The 5243-nt window shown below is 46.7% G+C and overlaps 1 non-coding gene across 1 annotated transcript; it reads right to left on the reverse strand.

Annotated features, from left to right (window-relative positions):
• Nucleotides 1-4743: 4743 nt before the first annotated feature.
• Nucleotides 4744-4847, reverse strand: LOC113605435 (U6 spliceosomal RNA). Its single transcript, XR_003427216.1, has one exon. It is a non-coding gene; the product is annotated as a U6 spliceosomal RNA (small nuclear RNA).
• Between the last annotated feature and the right edge of the window lie 396 nt (nucleotides 4848-5243).

Here is a 5243-nt window from a genome sequence, read left to right on the forward strand (position 1 = left end):
GGGCCTGGAACGTGAAGAGTGTGGCTGGTCAGTTCAGGCACACCCTCAGGAATGTGCTCTTCTTTGGTTCCTTTAAGACCTGCACTGTGTCTCTAGCTGCACATCTAAGGGGCCCTGCGAAGGGCCAGGCTGGGAAGGGCGGGGCACATGAGCACCTCTTGAGGACACAGGTCTTGTGTTGATCCACTGGGACCAGGCCAGGGGGACCCTGGGTTGGGCAGAGGATCCAGGCAAGAGGAAGGGTGGAGAGAGAGGACCCTGAACCAGCCCTGAGCCTGCCACTCGGGAAGCGAGACGGAGGAACCTGGAAAGACCACATCCAGCATCTGGGAGTGATTTCCTCTGTCAAAACCAATGCACGTCTCTGATGTTTTTTCCCTGAGCCCAGCTCTCTGCCTCTTGCCATCATTTTCTTCAGATGTTTACCAGGAGCTCTAGGCCAGCCACGTGGCAGCAGCCTCATTTGTTTTTATTTAGTTTGTATGGATTTGCGCTGTTTTGTACATAAAAAGAACCAAACGGACATTAACTGCTAACCACTCGTAACCTGCCACGTGCATGTTCGAGCTTCATCTGTGCGCACACTTCCTCGGTGGGAGCAGACCGTGCGGGGTGCTTCTTCATTCGTTTGCATCATTTCACATACACCTGGCTTGCACTCTAACTGCCCAGGTAGAATTCTTTCATGAGAAAACATCACAGGCACCCTGGTCATCCTTCTATTGCCTGATGTCCACGAGATCCCAAATTTCCTTTTATTTAAAGAACAATTTTCTAACCTTTCTTATCATACTCGTTATGTATATTCCTCCCAGAAGAAATTACCAAGTTAAAGCGTATGAACTCTGCCGCTCTATTTAGACGTTCCCAAATAATTCCAGAAGGATGAGCCCATTACTCACTGCCCTTGGGGAACCAGGATACCTCTCTGGCTGTCATCGTTCAATCATTCATCCAGTACAGGTGTTTGCTGAGCGACTACTGTGAACGAGCATCACGTCAAAGCTGGGGGAATGGTGGCAAACAAGAGGCAGGCCCTCGTCCTTGGCCTTGTTGTGCCCCGCCCCCTGCAGTGGTTTCTCAAGCTACAGTCCTGGATCACCACACTGGAATCCCCTGGGGTGGGTACTTAACAAAAATGCAGATTCCTGGGACTAGCCCCTACACTACTGAATCAGAATCCCTAGGTACAGAGATCTGCATTTCCGATAAAATTCCCCGATGCACATTACATGTGAGCACAGCTGATCTAATGGAAATGAGCAAAAGTTCCCTTCTGCTCAGAAGGAAACAAGAAGGGCCCAGGATGGACTGTGGGAGACTGGGTTGATGGATCAGCTGGAGAAGGGAGATGACAGAACTGTGCAGGTCTTCTTGACAGAATGTCGCCTCCTGCAGGACCCAGACAAAGCCACTGAACCAAGGGCAGGCTGTGACGAATGAGCCAGCCGGGAAGATCATTTTATGCTGCAGTGGGGTAGGTCCCTACCACGGGTGAAATGGCCTGGCCCACAGAGCAGGATTAGAGCATTTTCTGGTGTCCAGATCACTGTTTCAAATGAGTGAAGCCAAGCAGCGCTGGGGAGGGGGAACATGTGGCTCTGCTCAGCGATGGAGTCGTGAGGGGTGCGAGCGCCCGCCAATTCTCTGTGCGCAACCTGACCATTGTGCGTGGTGGACCAGCCAGCCTGTCTAGGAGGATGGCTACGTGGGTCAGGATGGGTGAGATGGAGAGATGGAGAGAGGCAGCAGCAGCTGAGGGATCAGCAGGCTGCTCTGCTGAGTCAGGGGAACGTCCAGACTTCACCGTGTAAACTGGGACTGGCTTGGGCTAGCTGTGTGGGAGTGGCCTGGGCATGCCACCAAGCAGGATGGGCAGGGCTAATGCAAGCTGTGGCTCTGGGACAGAGGAGTTATAAACACGAAACAGTCTAGTGTGGGGTCCCAGGAACTGTCCCAGGCTTGTGACAGCCAGTGGCCAAAATTGAGATGTGCTTATCTTTCTCCAGATAGGGCTGACCCCCTAAATGACATGCCAACCTGGAGAGTTGGTGTTTCCCATAGTGCACAGCTTCTGAATTGCATGGCTTCTGAATTGACCAGACACACACTCCCAAGATTCTTTTGGCATTTTTGGGGGACGCTGCCATTGAATGATGACCCCGGTGCCAGTGGTAGACTCAGCTTTTGTTTATTTGCCTATTTGCAACAGCCTCCTTGAGGAGGTGTAAGTTTGTGCCCCCAAACCAAAAGCAGGCGGGGGCCTTACTGCATTGCTCTCAATAGATACCAGCACCCCTTTTGCATGGATTGCACACAGCAAGCTGCGTTTCTGATTTTGCCCAGATTAACATTTAGTCCAGCATCTGTTTTCATTAAAGCCTGAGTTACTGCACATGGTACAGTTTGAGTTCCAGTTTGGAGATGCTCCATGTGTGCCTCTATTTCTTAATTCAGGAAAATGATCATCAGTTATTTTTTTCTGGTCTGATCACGTAAGAGAAAATTAGTCAACCCAGCACAGGCCATGGATGGTCTTTGGATGTCAAAGTGACTTCTGGGGGCACAGAGGGGAAGGTCTCCAGACATACAATTCCCCAGGGCCTTTCTACCAAACACTGAGATCTGCTCACATCATCTCATCAGGGGCAGCTCACGTTTTCCATCCACTTGGGGTGGTGGTGAGGGTGAGCCTAGCTATAGAAAGACCACGCCAGCACACAGGAAGTACCTGTGACCTCACTCATGTGAACTCAGACTGCTTTCCACCTGTGCTGGGAAAGAGAGCATGTGTGTATGTGTGCAAGTGTGTGTTTCCTCAAAGAGCACAAGTGTAGTCTTCGGTTGAAAAGTAGAGAGCTAACACAAACAATTGGGGAAGAACATCTATTGATCAATAGTGATGCTGCATTTGGTATCTGCTTGAAAGGAATCATTAATTGTAAGTCACCAAAAAGAGAACAGAGGAGAGAGCATACACTTTCCACCCTTGAATCTCTCACTGTTGCCTTTCGCAGGAACAGTTTCTCATGCAGAAAAATCTGTTTTCAGTTGGACTGAAAAGCTGCCCCTTGAGTCATCAATGTCTCTATAGTTGTAAGGCTCTTCACAGTTGACAAAGCATTTTTGCAAAGTTTTCTCATTTGATCCTACCCACAGGGGAGGAGCGGCTAACCCAAGACTGCACAGCTAGAAAGTGGCACAGTAGAGCTGGATTCCACCTCAGAGGAGTCCCTGTTCAGTTTGGGTGGCACCTGAAGCTCTAAGACCAAGGCTGCCGTGGTAGCGGAGAGGCTGTTGAACTTGACGTAGGAGAGGCCCATAGTTTACATCTTGCCCTGCACTTTGACTCTAGGGAAACTCTCAGCCTCATTTCCCCTCCTGGGCTGAGGGTGGTGAACCAGACCTATCTCAGCAAACAAAAATGGTAAAGTGAGCTTTCTTACCCTACGTACAAACGGACTGTGCAAATATCAAAAGAACAGAAAACGGAGCGATGGAATCGTTTTTAGATACAACAACTCATCTGACCCTTTACTCTCAGAAGCAAGTCAGTTTCACCTCCCCCAAAGGTGGGTCATGCCCACAACACCTGTTAGCCCCCCACAAGGAGGGATGACCCCCGCTGAACAGCCAAAATCGAGTATCAGCAGATTTGCTTCAGCAAGGATGTTTCCTGGTTTCTGGGCGATTGTTGCCATCCCTGGGACGCAAGGTCATCCTCAGAACCATGCAAGTTAATAATATTAATATGAATATGAAGCAAGGGCCTTTGTAGGCTCCATGTTTCATTGTTTCAATGCATTTTGATATTAAATGAATAAGTAATGTGAATTACATCTAAACGACTGAAATATGCAAGTCAGCATCTGTTCTTTTTAAGTCAACAACTCGAGCTTATTATTAATACTATTATTATTAAAGGCTACAGACAGTCTTTTTCCATAATCATTTCTTCAATCAGGAAAGTAATCTTTTTTTAAATATATTTTTTAACATCTTTATTGGAGTATAATTGCTTTACAATGGTGTGTTAGTTTCTGCTATATAACAAAGTGAATCAGCTATACATATACATATATCCCCATATCCCCTCCCTCTTGCGTCTCCCTCCCACCCTCCCCATCCCACGCCTCTAGGTGGACACAAAGCACCGAGCTGATCTCCCTGTGCTATGCGGCTGCTTCCCACTAGCTATCTATCTTACATTTGGTAGTGTATATGTGTCCATGCCTCTCTCTCACTTCGTTGCAGCTTACACTTCCCACTTCCCATGTCCTCAAGTCCATTCTCTACATCTGCATCTTTATTCCTGTCCTGCCCCTAGGTTCTTCAGAACCATTTTTTTTCTTAGATTCCATATATACGTGTTAGCATATGGTATTTGTTTTTCTCTTTCTGACTTACTTCACTCTGTATGACAGTCTCTAAGTCCATCCACCTCACTACAAATAATTCAATTTTATTTCTTTTTATATGCCCAGTAGTGGGATTGCTGGGTCATATGGTAGTTCTACTTTTAGTTTTTTAAGGAACCTCCATACTGTTCTCCATAGTGGCTGTATCAATTTACATTCCCACCAACAGTGCAAGAGGGTTCCCTTTTCTCCACACCCTCTACAGCATTGATTGTTTGTAGATTTTTTGATGATGGCCATTCTGACTGGTGTGAGGTGATACCTCATTGTAGTTTTGATTTGCATTTCTCTAATGATTAGTGATGTTGAGCATCCTTTCATGTGCAAAAATATGGAACACTTCATGAATTTGTGTGTCATCCTTGTGCAGGGGCCATGTTAAACTCTGTATCGTTCCAATTTTAGTATATGTGCTGCCAAAGTGATCACAAGAATGTAATCTTAATTTGTCACTATCTGATGATCACTGAGCTACATTATTGGTTTCCTACTTATACATGTATTCAATGCCTATCATCTCTGGACACAGGTGAACAGCTAATATTACTAAGAATATCACTCTGAGCGAAGCTTCCATTTCTTTGTTTCCTTTGTAAATAATTATGCTAAATTTGTACCAACCATCTCCCCCATATTTCCCCGAATTTCCATATGTGGAACTGAGCTGATTTAATAAAATAGACCAAAGACGCAGGCACCATTCTCTTCTTGCCTGGCTAAATTGACCACAGTCACCTCAGAGGCAACTAGCCATACAGGGCGGAGAGTACTTGACTGCAATGTGCAAGCTGAACTTCAGAGCATCGACTTCCCCACTGTTAGACT

Source organism: Aethalodelphis obliquidens, unplaced genomic scaffold, assembly GCF_003676395.1.
Source record: "Aethalodelphis obliquidens isolate GAN/ISIS:26980383/991018 unplaced genomic scaffold, ASM367639v1 scaffold2, whole genome shotgun sequence".
In the NCBI taxonomy this organism is placed as follows: domain Eukaryota; kingdom Metazoa; phylum Chordata; class Mammalia; order Artiodactyla; family Delphinidae; genus Aethalodelphis; species Aethalodelphis obliquidens.